Source organism: Stenella coeruleoalba, assembly GCF_951394435.1.
Source record: "Stenella coeruleoalba genome assembly, chromosome: 2".
Lineage (NCBI taxonomy): Eukaryota > Metazoa > Chordata > Mammalia > Artiodactyla > Delphinidae > Stenella > Stenella coeruleoalba.
Genome location: NC_137147.1, coordinates 67,261,930 through 67,283,612, shown reverse-complemented (window position 1 = coordinate 67,283,612; position 21,683 = coordinate 67,261,930). Strand labels below are relative to the sequence as shown.

Here is a 21,683-nt window from a genome sequence, read left to right as displayed (position 1 = left end):
TCATAATATGATAGTACAGATTTAAACGTGAACAACTCACAAGTATATAACTGATGACTTTGGCTTCACTTACAATTATTGATCTAAGCCTTCTGTATAAAACCCAGCAGCAGTCAGCTCTTGGCTAAGCATGTCAGCTGGTTAGGATGGAGATATTAGGAAATTAGGGGAAATCTCTTTTTTTTCTTCAAAACCTCAGGTGAACTGCAATCCAATTTCAGAAATGATTTATTTGGTTCATGGGCCAATATATTAGACAGCCATGGTTTTAAGGAAATCTTGGCTGAGAATGGCTAGTTAATGTCAATTATGGTCCTGCTTTAAGCATATTCTTTTTTGACCTCTTAGTCCTGTGAGGTCCTGAGTCCTCCCTCTCTCTTCCATCCTGGCTGGTGTTTGATTGGTCAGTTTTTGCATCAGAGTTGACCTCCTGATTGCAGAGTTCTCAGGCTCTCTGCCTGAAATTACTCAAACTTAGCATGAGGGCTTTCTACAACTGCACAGATTTGGTCAGCCATATTCCTATTGTTCTGATAATTTTTTATTCTATTTACTATTACACAAATTCCTGTAAGAGATAATTCTGGAGGCATGACACTCTTCAACTGTAAACCTAACCTGTTAATTTTACATTTAAAATCACTCCTTTTACCAGTGAATGTGATCTGTAGATGATACTATGAGCAAACTGTATTATTTTTCCTGTTCTTAAAAGGGGAAAGAAGGAGCACCAAGCTGTGTTTCCTGGAAGATTTTTCTCTGTTACTCAAAAATTTTCCTCTAGAATTATTTCTTTCTGCTCCTATCAAATTTTTCCCCCTGCCCTCAGTTCAACAGCTGGGGTTAAATCCTGTCCTTCTGCTACCTCATATGAGTTTGCTGCTTAATATATGTATATGTATATATACATGCATACTTACATGTATAAAACACATATGTACATAATATACATACTTTATACACACATATATGTATTTATATATCATTTATATAAATATGATATGATAAATATATATCATATATTTATATATCATTAAATTTTACCATAAGAAACAGTGACATTTGCAGGAACTCAAATCATGGCAAAATTGGTTTTCTAATTAAATCACTGCAAGTTGTTTTTCTCAGCAGCTCTGCTCTCATATGAATACCTTCCTCTCCTGAATCCCATGCACCATCCATAGCTTGTTCCCTTTCTTCCCACTGTGGCATCCTTTATCAACAGGAGTAGTCAAATCAACCCTTGGAGTGTTCTTAAAAGCACCATATGCCCAACAGAAGAGCACTTGAATTACTCTGTATACCAGAACCTGCTGTACATCACAACAGATTATTAGCAGAGACCAAAAACTAGGACATGATGTGATCTTATAACCCATCAGAAACTGTCACCCAAGAGCACTCCTTGGTCCATTTATTGTATCTCCCAGAATCTCATTTCTACCAACTAAATCAGTCAGGCACTTACAGTGTTCTTGGATGCAAATGACTTCTGACCTTAAGGTAGCCATCCAGCTTCTTTCTTTATAGGCACCATATATTTATCTTTTTTTCATAGGGGCCTAACAGCCTAAAGAAGGTTGTATTTCATTCTCACAACAAATAGTTTAGGGTCAGAAGGACTGAGTAGCCTCCCTTCACACTGACCTGCCTTCAGAAGAAAGTCACTTTGAAAGAATATAGAAATGATAAGCCATATATCAATGTGCTTGCCCTACAGGCCAAGTACGTGATAAGTGAGATTAGATGGTAGAACCTACCAAAATGTAGTTGGGTCTTACAAAATATGGCAGGTGAGAAGAAGCTTCACAAGGTGATACCAAAGGGAGAAGGCAGGATTAGAGATAGTTATTTAGAGCAGCCTTGAAAGGAATAGTTGCATAGACACAAACACGGGGGTGAGCTTACTAAAATGAGAGTTATGACAAAAAATTCCAACTTCATGGCCATGCTCCTATACATATACATTTTTCCTACAAAAAAGATATTTTCACAGGAATGAATAGCTGCTCTAAAATGGCAATTAAACTGTGGTATCTAAACAGACATTACACCTTCAAATAGATTAAAAACTCACACATCAGAGATGCAAAAGTCATATAACTATCCCTCTGCCAGTTATATAAAATAGCAAAAGTAAATGTATAACATTTAGCATATTGACTCATATTACTATGGGTATTTGTTTTCAGCCATTTCATACTTTCTAGATGCAGTAAAGACTTGGTTACAAATTATTAGCATACTAACATTCCTCTAAGAAGAGTATTGACCTTCCTTAGTGTAGCAGAAAACAATTTTATTGAGTTCAGAGGCCAGGGTTTGAATTCCACTCTGTGCCATGACTGAAACACGTTGTGTAACCATGCTGATCCTGACACACGTGCTTACAGGGATGCCTTGAGAGTCAAGTACTCTGGGGGGCACCATACAAATGAAAGATATTAGTACATAAAGCTTTGGGTACTCAAGAAAAGTTAGGTATTTTACCCATACGGCCATAATTAATGGATTACAGAGTCAAAATATTTTCAGTGCTGTTCTTATACTCTTTTGCTTCTCACTGAATCAGTTTGTTTCTCAGGAGGGTATGGATGTTGCTGTCACCATCAGATTAAGAGCACATTTTATGTCCAGGTATACAATTTTGGGTAATATATTTATGCATATTTTGCATTTTATTTTTGCTCTACATTAAGTGACATTAATTGAGTATTAGTATAGTAAGCTGTTAAATGAAATATATAGTTAGTCCCTATTAATTCAGGTAATAAATAAAGTTAGGAAGCACCCTCCTTTTCTGTGAGAGGGGAAAACAGCATCAGCACATACAAAGATCTCAGTAATTCAATAGCATCAAGGTGCTCAAGAACTAAAATGAAGTTCCTGAGCAAAATTATTTGCTGAGGAGAAAAGAGAAATTAAATATAAGAAGGTAGAATTATCATTACCTGTGTCCTCTAAGTACAAGTTAGGGATCAAATCCCCCTAGAGTTTTGGCATATCTTCTAAGAAAAGCCAGTTCCTTATATTTTCCTGTTATTCTATATACAAGTTCTGTATCTCCCTACAGTGAGGCTCCAATAAGGACACAGAGAGCAGGAAGGTTTTAACAAGGATGCACCTTCTGCATATGCTCTGACTTCGTACGCCTTCCCAGACTGAAGACTGCCTCTCTCAGGCTTTTTTGAAGCCAGGATTCTGCACGAAATTACATTTCGCCAAATTAAATCACTCAGATAAGATGAGAAAGATGGCAAGCAAGGGCGTGGGGGCCTGAGGTTTTTCTGCTTTGTGTAGAGAACCAGTTCCCAGCTTCCTAAGTGTCAAGAGGCGGCTGCACCAGTGGTGGCAGCAGCCATATTCTGTGTTCCCCACCCAGGCAACAGCTTCCTGGATGGTGCTGCTGGCTTCCCTATCCCAGTTTTCTGATCCTTGGGTTGCTGCTACAGCAGTGTGTTCTGGGACTACAGAATTTCATTAGCAACTTCCTGATTCCTTCCATCCCTAACAGCAGCAGCATAACTGGGGACTCAGCTCAGCACTGCTCTGGGAGTTGTTCCCAGAGGTCAGGCCTCAAGTCGCCTCCTCCAGCCTTGCAGCAATTTTATCTTGTAAGCACCTAATTCCCTGTATTACATTCCATTCAGCTGAAAATATTTAAAGCAGGTTCTATTTTAGGAACTAAACACTATGATGAACGTTTGGACTCCAATGCCTACTTCAAATAATTGGTAATGGCTGCCTAACGCAATGTGTTTAGAACTTTGAGAGTGAGGTCCAAACTCCATGGAAAAGATTTTTTTTATACCTGGCCTGGGAGCATTACACATTTGCCACCTTAATATACATCAGCCTCACGTAACAAATTACTCTGTGTGTGTGTGTGTGTGTGTGTGTGTGGCATGTTTATGTACAAACAGATATAAAATTTGAAAAGATAGGTAAAATTTCAAAATTTCGTTTTTGTTCAGATACAATGAAAATGAACTAGGCATACCAAATTAAACAAAGACTGCATAGAGGGAAATGTTAGATTTATTCACAGGAATGCTAAATGAACCATATATGAGTTATAATTTATTATACTTGAAATAGCAAAAGTTACTTCAATACAACCCTACTAGTCTAAATCCCATCTTCAAGGATGCAAAGGTCTGGCCATTTTGTTCTCTGAACTTGCTGAACTGCTCACTGCTGGAAATGATTTTAAAGGATTAATTTTAAAGAAACTTCAAATCGAAAACCAAACTGTTAGAAAAGAATATAACAACAAATAACAACCCCTCTGTTTCTGTTACTTTGAACCATTTGCCTTGGTAAGGTAGGTTGGTGAAGGGATTTTTTTTCCCCATTCTGAAAGGCAATCATTTTTTTCCTGAGAGTGTTAATACTTCAGTCATTTAAGCTTCCTAATTTGATACTTTTTGGTTAAGAAGGAAACCTTAAGTGAGGAAAGGAAATGCTGAGAGGAAATTACTTGAACAGAACTTAATAGTTTTGTGATATGAAGCTGTGATCACATTTTTTTCACAGTATGAGTCAGTCATATAAATGTTTGGTTTAGTTAGCTTCTTAATTTGATATAAGACTAAACTGGGCAAAATTTGTCAGCAAAATGTTATTTTTCATCAGTTAAACCAAACTGATTTCATTATTAATATAGCATCTCATACATGCAAGTGAAACTGACTTAAGTGGGCTTTTGGTCAGCATAAAGCTCATTTTTAAAAGTATGTTTTTAAATGAATTACTATCCCATGCTATAATTTCAATAACCCTGACTCCTACATGGGTATCTGAAGATCATGGTTATAGTTACTATTAGTGTCAACATAACGTAAGTGGGGTTCATTATGAAACTCTCTGGGGATTTCTAAAGTGATTACATTCTCTTTAAAATCCACAAAAAGGGGGCTTCCCTGGTGGCGCAGTGGTTGAGAGTCCGCCTGCCGACGCAGGGGACACAGCTTCGTGCCCTGGTCCGGGAAGATCCCACATGCCGCGGAGCAGCTGGGCCCATGAGCCATGGCCACTGAGCCTGCGCGTCTGGAGCCTGTGCTCCGCAACGGGAGAGGCCACAACAGTGAGAGGTCCGCGTACCAGAAAAAAAAAAAAAAAAATCCACAAAAAGGAACTCTTCAAAAGATAACAATCCAACGAGATGAGATGGGAACCATCTGCTTCACTTACAAATCATATCCTTATTTTTTGTGTTATGTCATTGCTGTTCTGTCCTATTAGCACCAAAGAATAAAATTCAGAAAGGTTGTTTTTTACAGCTTTTTATCTTACAAAAATGGAAAAGAGGTTGAACATCAACTATTAGAGTAACCTCCTGCCTAATCTCTGGCAAAGACCCCCATCAAACCCAATTCCTCAAACTACCTTTCTTCATGCAATCAAGTATGTTCCCTAATGGTTTCATGTTATGAGCAAATACCCAATACTAACTTTTTCTTTTGAATTTTACACCAATCTTTTTCATTTTTCTATTACCCTCAAGCATACAGAATAGGTGGTAACCAGCTTGGAACCTGGAAGGCTTCCATGACCAAGAATATCTCCTGACTCAGGTGCCATAGTGATTAAAAGTTTACTATTACAACAAACAAACCAACTAATTTAGCTCATGATAACAAATGCCAACTTATAGTGCTCTGATTAGCTTCTTATCAATTCAAAAAACCAAGAAATCCAGAGCTTCTGTGTATGCCTTTGGGTTATTGTGCCCTATTTTTACATGTAAAACTCTTGAGAAGGGTAGCATACTGAGTCCCTACAGCTTGGAAGGAATTGGCTTGGTAAACCTATTTCCAAGTGGGTACAGGACAACATAGGATATAGGATCACTAGGATCCCTGAAGCCTTGGGAAAGAAGATAGTGCTTTATTTAATTCTCAGACATGATTCCCTGCTCCTAAACTAACTTTTCCCTAAGAGAAGTGAATTTATTTTTTTTCAAGTGCAAATCCATTTCTTCTTCCAAGGGAGCATTTCCAACAGAATTCAATTCCCTGATTCTCTGCCCTGCCTCGTATGAGGAGAATTCTCCTTTCAGTTCCTATTCCAGCTCCCACCCAACTAGACCCTAAGCCCAACCCATCCAGCAGCATGCTATTTTGTGACTTGCAATGGTGCGGCATAGTAGGAAATGTCTGGTCTTTGGAGCCAGACAGACCTTGGCTGCAGTCTCAACTCTATCACATACTGTATGATCTGGAGCAAGTTACTGAACTTCTCTGAGACAGTTTCCTCCTCTCTGTAATAGGGTTAATAATACCTACCTTACAGAGGCTGTGGTTGGCAGAATAAAAGCCCTTAAAGATGTCCACACACGATGCCCCAGAATCTGTGAATATGGTATTTTACAGACAAAAGAGACTGCAGGATCTAGACTCTATATCCTGGAAGATTGTTCTGGGCCCAATCTAATCATATGAGTCCCTAAAAGCGGAGATACTTTCCAAGCTGTGGTCAAGAAAAGATGTGTCAGTGGAACAAGAAACATGGAGATGGCAGTATGAGAAAGACTCGACCTGCCATTGCTGGCTCTGAAGACGATGGAAGGGGCTTATGAACCAAGGAATAAGGATGGCCTTTGGAAGCTGAGAAAGTCAAGGGAACAAATTCCCTGCTGACCCCTTGATTTTAACCCAGTGAGACTTATGCCAGACTTCTGACCTACAGAACTATAATATTTTAAATGTGTATTGTTTTAAGCTACTATGTTTGTGATAATTTGTTCCAATGGCAATAAAAAAACAATACAGAGGTGTTATGAGGAAGCATAAGTAGAGGGTCTACCACAGAGCCTGGCACAGATTAAGCCCTAAACAAGTATCAGTTTCCTCCCACAGTTTATCTAGGAAATTCTAATTCATGCATTCACAACAAGAAATAAAACAAAACAAAAAACACATTCTATGTGCCAGACACCATTCTAGGAGCTCTTGGAGTTTACAACCTAATCAAAGGAGCAAAATCGTTTTATATACTGCAGTAATTTTTCACTTTCTACACATACCAGACTCAAGCAGGCCATTTGATTTCCTCAACCACTGTGCCAAAGGCTCCCACACGTTCACTCTCATACACATCAGCAAGACCCACCAACAGCTGCACACCTCCTAGTCTTTTGACCTTGTGAGTCTGTTTCTGTAGAATTCTAAATGGAGAATATTATTTATGTTTTGTTTTGCATTCAGGAAGCAGATGGAAACTGAGTGTTACTGATAGGTTTGATCTTAGAGTGCCTGTCTCTGATCATAGGACCATACCAAATCCATCAAAAATACCACTATGACCTCACGATGGCAACAAAGCAAAGAGGCTCAAATCGATCACTTTCGAGGGTTAGCTGGGAGATGGGGAGAGGAGAGTGGAGAGAATGGCATTGCTGCTATTCCCCTTAAAGCTTTTAATAGATGGAAACACTGAATTAAACATCTATTTTGGTAAGTTCAGATTCACATCATTGAGCACAGGTGAACCAGGGCATAAATTCAAGCTGTTCTGTCAAAAGAGGAAGCGCTACAGAAAAGTCTGTTTAGACCAGCAGAGCCACCTGGCCTTGCCTTCCCCACTCCACCTTTCCTACAGCACTTGGTATTTTATTCGGACTCATAGTGGAGATGACACAATTCTCCGACCAGTCCTTGAGACAAAATGCTTTTGGATGCAAAGGACTAGGAAGTCCTTCATTATCCTGTCCATGCTGGATGCTGACCCTGCCCACTCCTCCTGGTAGGACTTATGGCAATTCTGCTTCTAGATGTCGAAATTAAAATCCCCTTTCCAAAGGTAGGAATCCCACCCCAGACTTGAGCAGCTGAGAGCTAGTATCCTCTGAGGAACACTCAGAGAAACGTATTCTCACCTTGTGATGACCTTTATAGTTTTACTCTGCTTCCACGTGTCCCTTGCAGCTATACTTGAATCCCAGTGACTACAGGGAGGACCTACTAGAGAGGTGCAGGCTTTTATCAGAGCATGGTCCCTGGTTAGATAGGTTAGGCTTTTCAGCAGGGGACTTGCCAGCCTCACAAAATAATGTTTGCCCCATAACTGAAGCATCCCACTGTCCAGAAAAATCAAGTCTCACTGTCGGAGAAGGAATCTAATCATTTCACTCAGGAATGATTCTGGGAGTCTGATGGATTGGCGGAGTTCTCCTTGTTGCTTCCCTTTCTTCTCTGCGTGTAAATGTGTGAATTTTTTTTTAATGTTTTTATTGATGTCAAGACGTTGACATAAAAACAAGACTAATACTGTATGATTTGGGCCTCTGGTTTCCCACATCTCCCCATCTCCTTGAGCAACTGGCATAGCTGGAGGACTGTTTACTCTATGTCTTACTTCCCCCTGATCTTTGATGTCCCGGGATGTCAAAGGTTGTAAATTTAATATTGATTTTATAAAGTGGTTTTTCTCTAACATGTCAGTTATGATTAGCTTCAACCTGGAAGAAGCTCAGCCACTGATCTGGATTTGCACGCAGTGTGGCTCCCCAGCTCTCAGGCTCTCTGAGTGAATGCTTTATTTATTAGAGTGGCAATGGTTTGTAAAGGCCAGGACAGCCCCCAGCCCTCTCTCTGCTCTGAGCCTCCAGCACCTGGGCCCTTACATTAAGCTTGAAAATATAAGTAGATCAGAGAGACGTATCATTTACTGGCATGTCAACAGACAGAAGAGTTTATAGATCACATTATACCCCAGTGGCTATAACCAGAGAGAGAGGAATGAGAAGTCTTACTTGGGTTTCCACCCCTCCCTTTCTTCAGTCCCCCAGTGCCCTCGTGTTCCACCACCAGGGTGGGGGCCACTGCTATAACAACAGTGATAAAAGCTGACATGTATTGAACACTTTCTATGTGGTGATCACTTAATAAACATCAGGCACTGTCCTGAGGGTTTTCCACACATCATCTCATTTAATGCTTACATCAGTCCTATGAAGTGAGTATATATTATTACCACTATTGTCATTTAATACTATTATTACTCCCCTTTTACAGAAGAAGGAACCAAAGAACGCCCAGGATCACACTGCTGTAGCTTTTGAGGTTGGCAGTCTGACCAGCTCTCCTGCCACAGCCCACATTCCCATCTCCAACACCATAATGAGTGCTTTATCACAAAACTGGCAACAGACATTTTTGCACCAATCATGCTGAGGTTAACGCTTTGGTTTAGGTTAATGTTCTCTGTTCTCATCTTTTGAAACAAAGTGATCTCGGAGCAGAATAGTAGAATTCATCCCCAAATCCCGTTTCCTTTCTTAAGAAGAGGCAGGCAACTGGTGTGTTTATCCTGCTCCACTGACCTTCTCTCCCTCCTCACAACTTGGAAGAATTCCTCCCTAGAGGATGAAGCTGAGGAGGCTCACCCCTTTGTGGCAGGAAGCTCTTCCTGAAGCTGTGAGGCCATGTCCCTGCTCATCAGCTGCTCACTGCAGGTGCTGCAAAGGGGCCACATGGCCTTCCAAGTCAAGGAACTGGATCACAGCCTGCTTACTTTGGGAGATCTCAGCTCACTGTATTTTAACATCGCAGAGCCCTCCTTCCAGGAGGCTGACAGAGGGCACTTGGGCACTTTATCTCCCAAGTTAAATATGCTCCTTGAGCTTACCTGTGTGCCAAAGTCCTCCATTCTTTCCCCAAGGCTAAGATGGGCCAGGCCAAGAGTCTGTCTGGGACTGCTTTTCCTCATAGTTGCCTTCTTCTCTCTTCCTAGACAGTGGGAGAAAGAATTCATCAAGGCAAATTAAAGACAGTGCCAAATTCTTTGACATGCCTCTTATTAAGAGGTGAGATATCTATCCCATCCCTTTGATTCTGGGTGGGCTCTGTGACTGCTCTGACCAATAGAATACAGTAGAAGTAATGCTGAGCACACTTCTGGGCCCAGACCTTAAGAGATTGGCAGCATCCACCTCCACTTATTTGTCACGCATAATGAGCCAACTACTCTGCTGGAGAAAGCATACGGCAAGGCCCTGAAACTACATGGGGAGAGAGAGAGAGAGAGAGAGAGAGAGAGAGAGAGAGAGAGAGAGAGAGGGAGAGAGAGAGGGAGAGGGAGAGAGAGAGAGAGAGAGAGAGAGAGAGAGAGAGAGAGAGGACCCAGCTGAGCCTGTCAAGGGGCCAAATATGTAAGTAAAGTTGTCTTGAACCCTCCAGATTAGCCCAGATACCACGTGAATGTCACCAAGTGATGCCAATCAAAGAACAAAGAAATGCCTGAATTCCTGACCCATAAAATTGTGAGATAGAATAAGATGGTAGCTGTTTTGCAGTAGTGGGTTATGCAGCAATAGATAACAAGTATAGGTACATAGGTGCCTGGGACAGATCACTTCAGCTTTTAAGGCTCCTGGACTTTGGGCATGCACTCACAGAGGGAAAGCTGCTCTGTCTAGCCTGACCCAATGCATTCAAGCATAGGGAAGAGCATGCTGCCTTCTCCAAATAACTCTTAATTTGTGACTTGAGACCATTTCTGTAAGACAATCACTGGTGTGCTGCCCTGTGGAGCAAATCTTCCCAACTGATTGCACATTGTTAATGAAGGATTAATCCTTTAGTATATTAGCGTCTCATAAATCATGGACCAGTCGGAACCCAGGCCTAAGCGAAGCACACTGAGCCTATGCTTTGTTTTTTGCTTTAATTTTCTTAGTTACCATATTATTTTCAACAGTCAGAAGGTAAATATCTTCACTTCAGAAGAAGCACACAGAAAGCCCTGCTCTCAGGTAGATAAGGGAGCACATTCTTTGTTGTAAGGCTTAAGAATTATGGTAAAAGACACAAAGATAGTCTCTTTTAGTTAGTAGTTTCCAAATATAATTTCACTCTTCTATTTAATTATATGTGTTTCAATGCATACTCTACTTTAAATGCCTGTGAGAAAACAGTATATTTTGGAAACATAATGTACTTTTTTGAGTATTCATGGTTTATTGGTCAAACCATAATATACTTTCATGGCAATGAGACAAATAAAAAACCACCTGAGAGAGAAATAAGGGAGACTTGGTAAGTAGTCAGTTTGGTTTTATCCTCAAACTACACTGGCCCAAAATCTTTTTTGAAGTGAAGCTACTATGGATGTAATACTTATTTTCGACACTAAAGTTTCTGTTGTTTGTGTGTTTGTTTGTTGTCCAATAGAAACAAAACATAAAAGCTGGAGTAGAAACTTCTTTCGAGAGAATCCCATCCTCAAATTCAACAGACAGATGTGCCAGCCCTTGACTTCCCACATGCAGCTTATCATGGCTAGAAGTTTAAAGAAGAGACATTTCTGAGCCTTTTATTTCAGACTTAACCTGACCATCACAGACCACAGAACTCAGGGATCTTTGCTGGCATCAAGAGATCAGTTTCTGCAGCCAACCATAGGTTTTGTTTCAGGAATTAAATTAGATTTGGGAAGGAAGAAGAGGAGCTAGCCAAAAGACAAGGAAGGGAGAAGAACCACAAAAGGACAATGTCACATCAAAGGCAGAGGAGAGGACGACATTATTTTATCTGGGTAGTTAGTGGGATTTGGGTGCTTTTTGTATTCTTTGTATGGCTTAATTTTTTGTCATTAACATGTATCATCTATTTAAAAAATAAAAACCAACCAGAAAGTCAGGAAAAGAATATATGTCAAAGGAGTAGTCAAGAGGTTTTAAAGAGGCCCAGAGATCTAACAAGACAACTTCTCAAAAGAAAGGGACACCCCCCACCACCCCACAATCCATCCCAAACTTTTTTATGGAGCATTGCTCTGTTGAGGGGAACCTCCCAAGAGCCAAAAAAAGAATGACTGGAAATACTGCTTTCTAATGCTTTAATGATTAATTGCTGAACCTTAAATCCATGGAGCTTCCCAATTTTCCCCCACTTTAAACATATCTCTGTATGGGGTAAGCCTGGACAATGTTGGAATGTTGTGAATTCAGAACTGAAGCTGTTTAGGGTAGTAATGCCGATTCCTTTAAATGTAACTGTAATATTTTTAAGATTTTCCAAGCTATACTGGATAAAAATCCACAGATAAAAACATCATACAGGGAATTCCCTGGTGGTCCAGTGGCTAAGACTCCACACTTCCAGCGCAGAAGCCCGGGTTCGATCCCTGGTCAGGGAACTATATCCCACATGCCACAACTAAGAGTTCACATGCCGCAACTAAAGATCCCGCGTGCCACAACTAAAAAAAAAAAATCCCACATGCCACAACTAAAGATCCCTCATGCTGCAACAAAGATCCCACGGGCGGCAACTAAGACCCAGCAAAGCCAAATAAATAAATATTTTTTAAAAACTTCATACAATTGTTTCATGGTCAGCAAATGCTATTCAACGAGAAGTTAAAACTCATTTTATTGTATCATAATACAAACATAACCTATATGTACTAAGTGTAGCCTAGCTTCATCTTATTCCATCTTATAAAATGTTTAGCATTTCCTCAGATTAAAAATTAAGCTTTCAAATTTAGGATGAACTATTTCACATATTGTGCTTTAAAATGTGCACGAAGTTTTACCAAATTCTTTTAGGCTGTATGTGAGGGAAAAAAATTCATTTTTTTCATTCCACTGGTTTAACTGAAGACACACAGGTTTTTCGGAGGCAGCAAGTTCTGGGTTTAATCACAAGACTTGCCACGTATTGGGCGTGTGACTTGGCGAATTACTTCAACAGCATCCCCTTAAAAGTATATATTAAATATCCTTAAGCGGCAGGCATTGTGCTCACCACTGGGAACACAAAGAGAACACGGTACAGGTGGTCTCTCCCTCGTCACCTCTCTGGGCCCCCCTTGTCCCCTATGTAAAACACCTACCTTGTGTGACTGTTGTCAAGTTGGTAGGAAGACGAAATACACTATTATCTTCAACATTGTCACAACACAGGGTAAGAGTTTGTCCCTTGCATGAAAGCCGGGGATCCCCGGGATGAGGAAAGGAGGTGTTACTTCCTGTATCATAAGCCTCATTTTCTCAGTTCACTTTTTTTTTTTTTTTTTTTTTGTGGTACGCGGGCCTCTCACCGCTGTGGCCGCTCCCGTTGCGGAGCACAGGCTCCGGACGCGCAGGCTCAGCGGCCATGGCTCACGGGCCCAGCCGCCCCGCGGCATGTGGGATCTTCCCAGACCGGGGCTCGAACCCGTGTTCCCTGCATCGGCAGGCAGACTCTCAACCACTGCGCCACCAGGGAAGCCCTCAGTTCACTTTTTACTCCAGCCCCTGGGGCAGCGACCAGCCCAGCACGGGCGGAGCGGGGACCACGCCTGCAAGCCGCTCGGACCGCGGGTCTGCAAGGCGCTCCTGCGCACGCGCACGCTTACGCAGCGTGCTAACGCCGTAGCGGTTTGCCCGGAGGAGGAATGTCGGCCTCGCGGGATGTGGGCCAGAGGATAAAAGCCCAGGATTTCCAAGGCGCGCTCGGTAAGGCCCCTCAGACAAGGCCCCCAGATAAAGTCCACAGCAGCCACCAACTCAGGGAAGCACGTTTGCATTGACTTCCCTGCCTTCTCGGTTTCCCTTTCCTCAGTCTTTCCCTCCTCATCCCTGGATCCCTTCCCTAATGAGTTACACATGTGCAAAGCCTTGTCTCAGGCTTTGCTTTAGAAGGAACACCAGGCTAAAACACTATCTATAGAAGGAAGATATTAACTAGGCAGAATGTTGTTGTTGGAGAGACCATACAGTGAAATTTTGTTAATGGAGAGACCATACAGTGAAATCGTATGCAACCATTAAAAAGAGTGAGGTAAGTGAATCCAGTTAATGTGAGAAATTTCCATGACATATTGTTTAAGAAAAACAAGATGTAGAGCAGTTATATAATATGAAATAACACAAAAAGTAGCCTCCCCCAAATCCTTATATCTATAGTAAAAATACTTATTTGAAAATGTATATATATAAGCATTTATTTTTTAGTTACACATGTAAACTTTAAAAAAGATACATACTAGTTTGTTAAACAGTTGGGGGTATGGGAATGGAAGGGAGGAGGTTAGTGAAACAGGAAAAAGGGGTCCTCATTTAAAAAACCACATGTAGGGCTTACCTGGTGGCGCAGTGGTTGAGAGTCCGCCTGCCGATGCAGGGGACCCAGGTTCATGCCCTGATCCGGGAGGATCCCACGTGCCGCGGAGCGGCTGGGCCCGTGAGCCATGGCCGCTGAGCCTGCGCGTCTGGAGCCTGTGCTCCGCGGTGGGAGGGGCCGCGGCAGTGAGAGGCCCGCGTACCGCCAAAAAAACAAAAAAAAACCCAAAAAAACCACATGTATAACATAATGTTATTATTCCATTCAGGTAAAACCATACAAATATGAGTATGTGCCTATGACAGATGAAAGGAGGACAATCACCAACCTGCTGGGATATGGGATTTCAGGTAGGGTTTTACTTTCTTCCTCACACTTTTCTTGTTTTAAATTTTACAGTAAACATAGATTAATTATATAATCAGAAAAACATTAAAGCAGTAAACATCAAAAAAAAAAAAAACAAAAAATGAAGAGGCTGTTTGTCATATTGGTTAAGAGTACATACTCTGGAGCCAGACAACTGTATTCAAATCTTGGCTCTGTCACTTATTGTGTGATCTTGGGCAGGTTATTTCATTTCTTTGAGCCTCAGTTTCCTCATCTGTAAAATGGAGATAATGATAATATAGTACCTGATTCACTGGGCTAAGAAAATTAAATGGGAAATATAGGGCAAGCTTTCAGAATGGTACCTGGCACATAGTAAATGCTATATAGAGTTTGGCTATTATCATTTCTTTATAATTGATTATAGTAATAGAAAAATAGCTGAGATCTTAGGTGCTACAGCCTTTAGTTAGGCAGGGAGAGGACATATGCTTCACTGTCATCATGGCTGGGTGACCATTTACACACAGCCACTCCACTCCTGCAGCTAAGGCAGCTTCTGCTTCTAGGAAGAAAGGAAAAAATAGGAGAGAGGAAGGAAAAAGGAGGGAGAGAGAGAGGAAGGAAGAGGAGAACAAAGACAAAGAAAGAAGAAAAAGGAAAGAGAAAAAATAGCCCCAGAGGTTCCACTTGGATGCTGGTGGGACAGGGTGGGCCTGGCAAACTTTGCCTTCTTCCCAGGTGTTCATCCTGGCCTTCCCAGCTTCCTGGTCACTTCACTTTTTCAAGAAGCATGCAAGTTCGTGTTGGTGATCTATTTTTTTCTTAATTGAGATGCAACTGTTAGTATAGTACATTTTGCTGACATTTGTGTCACACTTCCTAGATACTGATAAAAAATACTTTCAATTAGTTATAAATGAGAAGGTATACACAACAATTCTGAAACTGTGTCTTCATCAGAGTTTGCTTCCAAGTATGATACATGTGGCTTTAGGGCCAATTCTTATTAATTGTGCGATGCAGTGTGCTGACACCCATGACCCATTTCCCCGTATCCAGTCACAAAAATACTTCTAATTAGCCATAAATGAGACTGTACACACAACATTTCCAACAGCCACTCTGTTCCTATCAAAGTTCACATCAGAGAAAACTTAAACTGTTGCCACTGAGCTGCCTTGCTCCAATTCCAGCAACTCCTATTTCAGAAATGCTTGGAAAAGGGAATCTTTAGATCTTACTGGGTAAACAGATCTGAGGTAGGTTTATTTCAGCCCAAGTTCTTTATTTGAGATACGTGTGCTCCTGAACCTGACTAAAATGCATACCATAGACATTTCAAAGGCAGTGATAAAGTTACTTGGTTAAATATTTTGGCTAGATTTCCTGTTTCCAGAAGCCTGGGCTTTGTATTATGTGGCTTCTGCGTTTGCATGTGGCAACTGGCAGTATTGAATGACACCACATCTGCCAACCTCCATAAGAACCATGCCCCACAGGGAAGGCCCCAGGCACCTATTCACCGCTGTGCGCCACACAGATGGAGCACTCCAAACATCAATAACTGCCTTCAAATTCCTGGACCTTGAACTTTCTTTAGGAATCCAGGCTATAAGCCTCTTAAGATGATCACAGACCATCAAATACCTCCCACAGTTCAAAGTGTGGAGTCTATAAAATCACTTTATAGTTATAATTCAGATATTCTCCAAACTCAAGGCTGTGAAGCATTCTGATCTGCTCTTTAGATTTCTGTATAAACTCTCCATCGTTTTATAACAGGCTTTGTCTTCTGTTGCTCTGTGCAAATAGCAATCCTTTACAAGTCATAAAGCCATGATTCATGCGTGCATGGTACATTGCAGTGAAAGGGGAACTTTATGTAAGGGAAGAGAAAACAGTTCTGTTTAAACTTTGCTTACTTTCGCTACCGTTAAAAACTCATTAAATAGGATTCTGCCTTTTACTTGCCGAAGTGTTTAAAACCCTTTTTAATGAAAAATTCTAATCCTATATAATCACACCATAAGTACTTTCTTTCTGTTCAAAGAGGAAACAGTGTTAAATTTTAATGCATACCTCTGGCAGGCTATAATAAAAGTGTTCAGTCAGTTTTAAATCCGATTAGTGTAACTGTTACAGATTAGAGAAAAATCCCAAGTGATTGGAGCAAGTCCCCAACTCAAGGGAACTAATTTAGGGCCTGGGCCTGATCATGCCAGATTCCAAGGGAACATCAAGACCTGTATTCAGTTTGCCCAGAATTTGTTTAGTAGCTAATAAAACAAGGTCCTGTACCAGGTATTGCGGGGATATAAAGACAACCTTTCAAATAGGAGGCAGGTGGGATGGAATGCAACCCCCTGTTTGTTACCCAAGTGACCCTTCTTGTACCCTGACTTATCTTTTCTCGTGCAGATATTTACCTCAGTGCTTCTTAATGGGTGGGTTCGGTTGTGTAAAGCAGGAATATCAAAAACATCTGAAAATAAATGCATATGTATATTTAAATGTTTATATTTAGGAGTGCCCTCCCACCTACCTCACTTTGCCCCCCTTCATAGTCTAATACGTGTAGAGGAGAGAGTATTTATCTAAATCCTCTGATCGCATGCCAAAATCTATGAAGGCACCTGCAATGAGCAATCAAAAATATTACCTCTGCAATTGTAATTCCCATGTCATCTGAGGTGAGAACCATTAAGTTGGCTGGACTCAAAATCAAGTGATTTGACATTGGGTCCCAGCTTTGCTGCTTACTAGTTGTGTGATCCTTACCCTCTATGAGACCCAATTTTATCATCTATAAATTAAAAATCATTGTATCTGCCATTCCTACATTTTAGGATTATTGTAAGGATCAGATTAATAAATCTGCAAAGTCTTATATGATGGTATGGTATTAACACATCTGGATTAGAAACACTTTGAAAGCAGTACTGTTCATCTTGCTTTTATATACATATCCTCTTTTATATACGTATCCTAAGTGACTGCACATAGTGATATTTAATAATAGATGTCGATTCACATATGGATCCCTTAGAACCTTGGGAGAATAACAGCATATCCAACTAAACTGTCAGGAAGAGAACTGAAATGTCCTCCACCTGGGATATCATCTGCCTCCCAACTACCTCCCTACCTGTACACATTTTAAAGACAATGCCTGTTTGAAAGTCACGGCTGTGCGGGCCTTTATGCCTCTGAAATGGAAGGCTTTGGGCTCCAGAAAGTTATTATTCACCAACTTTCTTCTTTCATGGTCTCCGTTTTGTACCTCCAAACCAAGATGCTCACCTATACCGCTTCAAAGTCAAGAAAATATAACTCAGCCTTAGATAAATTAATGTTACTCAAGAATAGAGAATACTTTTCACCTTTCAAAAAACGTCTAATGAGTGATAAGAAAAAAATTAATTTCTTCTTTAAAAAAGGACCAGGAAAGGGAAATGAAAGCCAAACACAAAGCCACCACAGTAAGAGAAGGGACAGCAAAACAATAAAAACAAGGATTCATGAATGCAGGAAAAAATTAAAACAAACCTGCAGGCCCTCTTAAATACAGCAGTCAGTCAGCTCCATGCATGCATCCCATATTTGAATTTTTATTTTACACTAAGTATTTTTGTATCTGCTCTGCCTAAATTTGGCCTCTTACCAAAGCCTAATGACTCTACTTTACGTTAAGCTTTTTGAAGGATCTAAACTTAAAACTAGAAGAAAAAAAAAAAAAAAACTGTTAATTTATCTTGCAGGAAAAGGTGTTATAATTTGAATGAAAAACAGCAAGCAGACAGATTAAAAGGAGCTGGCACAAAGCTCGGGCAATAAGTAACAATTTTTTGTACCTGCAGGCTGAGAAGTTGTCTCCAGTGTCGTACGATGTTATTACCATCGCCTGTTTTCACTTGAACATTAGGTTCAAGTATAATTGTGTGAAGATTTGAATGTTCTCCACAGATTTACTATTTTAATAAGCTCATAATGTTAAGACGCTATATGTGTTGACAGTGGTACTTACACCATATTAAGCAAACAAATCATTTTCTTTAAAACGCTAAGCAGCCTAATATGACCTTTCTACAGGCCCGGTCAGTTCTGAAACGGTCCCTTATAATAGTCTTCTCTCTGACCTTGCTGTCTTTTATTCCATCCATCAACAAAGGTACTGTCCTCACATACCTTATGACCTTATTATTCCAGAAACTGCCCTTGTTGTAGTGAAGGCTGTGGAGCAGAGTGGGGCTACTATGAGCTATATTCATGAATATTCATGGTAACCAAAACTATGCTCATGTACCAAAAAGCATGGGTCATATCTAGTTCATAAATCTATTTTATGAAGTAGAATTCAGGGCTGAGTAGGATGTGGTCTGTATTAAAATAGCAGGAGATATTAAATCCATGCACAAGCAGGAGGACGAATCATTGGTACAGAGGCACTTGAAGGTTGACATTGAGTTCAACATGGAAATAAAAAGAGGGTATGTCTCCAATTTTAGCAGGTCCTTTTGGACCTCTTCTTTATTTTAAGAAACAATTGAATACAATTTTTAAAATTCTGGGCCCATTGTAAAAACAATTCAAAAATACACACAAGCATGAGAGAAAAAAATATCAGTGATTATATCTCTCTGAAATGATTTTGGTATTGATTTTAGATCTCATTATTCCAGGCTTCTTCTGTGCGTGTTTGAATGAGTTAATCTGGCACACACTGATTTTTAAGTTTCTTTCTTTCACTTAGTGTCTTGTTAACATCTTTCCCTGTGTTCACATATTCTCCAACTACAAGAACCCTTTAATAGCTGTATAATATTCCATTGAGAAACACTGTGTTGCCCATGGTTGGCCATTTAGGTTGTCCCCACAGCCCAATTATGATGTTGATGAATTTATAGCAAATTCTTTTTGAATACCTAAGCCTGTCTATCTGGACTCCTCATAAGACATTTTGCAACTCTTAAAGCCTCTGACTTTTGTGAATTTAGCAACTCAGACTTTTCTATTCCATTTAATTTTTTTTTATGGAAAGACAAATTAATTTAGTTTCCCAAGGTAAACAACTCAAAAATGGCAGAGCCAAGATTGGGACCTGGACAGAAAGGTCCTATATCTTTACCACAATATATTATCCACTCCCCCCCACAAAAAAAGCAGTGAAACAAAAGACTATCATCTGTCCCCCTTACCTAATTTTTCCCAGATCTCTAGAGCTATTGTACTTTTTTTTTCTTCCAAGTTTTTCATGGAAGATGACATTAGCAAGGACTACAAAATTCCACGAGTCTATCCAAAATTATGACAATTCCCATCACATTGTATATAAATCCACCAATATATAACAACAAAAAAAAACTAGTTGGAGATATAAGTCAGTGGAAGGGTTTTTATTTGGAAGATAAACTTGCATTTGCACTAGTTTATATTTAAAAGGTGTAAAAGCTTCATAAACTTCACTTCATCAACCATTACTTGACATACCAGTTTATTGAGGTAGTTAAGTGTGGCAGACTGTCAGCAAAGATGGCTCTGGTAATCCCTCCCATCTCTTGCAATGTGACTTTGCTATGTTTCTCATCAAGAGGTGGAGTTTATTTTTTTTCCCCTCAAATCTAGATTTGGCCATATGACTTTCTTTGGCCAATGAGATATTAAAAAATATAATATAAGCAGAGGCTTGAAAAGTGCTTGCACATTAGGGCTTACCCTCTCTTGCTGTTGGGAATCTCAAGATCACCCTACAAAGAAGCCCAAGCTGGCCTGCTGCAAAGACTACAGGAAGGAGAAATGAGGCATCTTTGACTGACAGCCTGCTGAACTTCCATTTAATTTTAAGGCTATATTACACACACACACACACACACACACACACACACACACACACACACCTTTTACCTCGAAATAAAACCCCTCAAAATAATTGCATCTACATCAATTAACATTTTACTTCTGTAATTCTATAATGTGCACTTCATGTAATTTGTTTCTGCAACATCATCCTTACAATAAAGATATGAAATAATATACACACTTAAGAAACACTGCACGATAACTTCGGCTTCATCCAAAGACAATTCTCATTTATTGATTGACTCATTCAACAGATATTTATTGAGTACCTGTTGTATAACTTGCACTATGCCATATGCCATGGCAGAAATATTTAAGCATCCACGCTGGGTATGTCTTTATTTCAAAGCCAAAGCCACCAGGGAATGTTTATGTTTTTCCTACATTTTCCTCAAATATCAGAAGCAGCACTTAATTTATGTTATATAAAGATGTAACTCTACTTTTGAGTGGCATGTGGACCTTTTTCAGCTCGTTGACCAATTAATTAATAACGAGAAATTCTAACAAATCTCTCTTGACAGAAGTATAGTCTGTAGCAATCTGGGCCAAATCTCAAGGATTTTCAGCAGTTCTATATTTCTTTGGGCCCTTAGATAACAGCTAATAGATATAAGTTAGGCCAAGAGGCTCACCTTGATAAATGAGATGGGCAAATGAGCAGTTACATTAACAATCTTTAAGAGTCTCACCACCTCCGCATGAAGTTCTAGGGCATGTCCATCATGATCATCCAGTACCTCTCTTGCATATCCTCATGCTAAACTGTGTTCCTTTATCCCATCATTTCACTTTTTAATATATCTACCTTCACCTTCTCAGTTCTTCATTGATTCAGCTCTAAACCTATGATTCTACCCATCCTATCTCCCAGCCTTCAAACACCCTTCCAAACTCCCATTAGACTAAACAATGGCCCTCTCCCAGCAAATGCTTCAAAGAACTCAAAGCTGGCCACCTTCTCAAAATCATTCCTGACTGATTAGAATGAAAAGCAGCTTTCCAAAGCGTTCCATCTCAACAGCATGCCATTCCCCATGGAAAGTGTATTTGGATATAGATAGTGTTGTTACATATGTATGAGAATATGTTTTACTTATTCACCTGCCTTTTTTCAGCCTGGTTGTGAGCCCCTAAAGACTGAGAACATGTTTTTTCTCCACTCTATAATGATCCCACCCCCACAGAGTCACACTGCTAAATGTTAGTGCCACCCTTCTTCAAGGCAGCTATCAGTAATTACAACATTTTAACTGGCTAGGTCTAAATACAGATTTTTTTAGAGTGGGAGGCAACATTAGAGGTTACCTAGTCCATCACCTTCTGTTTTTAAATCTCACATTTATTTGATGTTTACTACATGCTAGTGAATTATCTCACGTGATCCTCACGAAAACTCATAGGGTAGGAACTCTAAATATCCCTATTTTTGTGTGCATA

The 21,683-nt window shown here is 40.1% G+C and overlaps 2 long non-coding RNA genes across 2 annotated transcripts in view; one reads left to right on the top strand and one right to left on the bottom strand.

The window, feature by feature from the left end:
• LOC307181605 overlaps window positions 1-13,373 on the bottom strand; it is a 343,554-nt gene extending 330,181 nt beyond the window's left edge. The window contains exons 1-2 of the long non-coding RNA XR_013826962.1: window positions 12,844-13,373; window positions 9,631-9,731 (exon numbers count right to left, since the gene is read on the bottom strand). This is a non-coding gene — a long non-coding RNA (uncharacterized lncRNA). The remainder of the gene's footprint in view (window positions 1-9,630; window positions 9,732-12,843) is intronic.
• LOC307181604 overlaps window positions 13,367-21,683 on the top strand; it is a 113,266-nt gene continuing 104,949 nt past the window's right edge. The window contains exons 1-2 of the long non-coding RNA XR_013826961.1: window positions 13,367-13,447; window positions 14,323-14,404. This is a non-coding gene — a long non-coding RNA (uncharacterized lncRNA). The remainder of the gene's footprint in view (window positions 13,448-14,322; window positions 14,405-21,683) is intronic.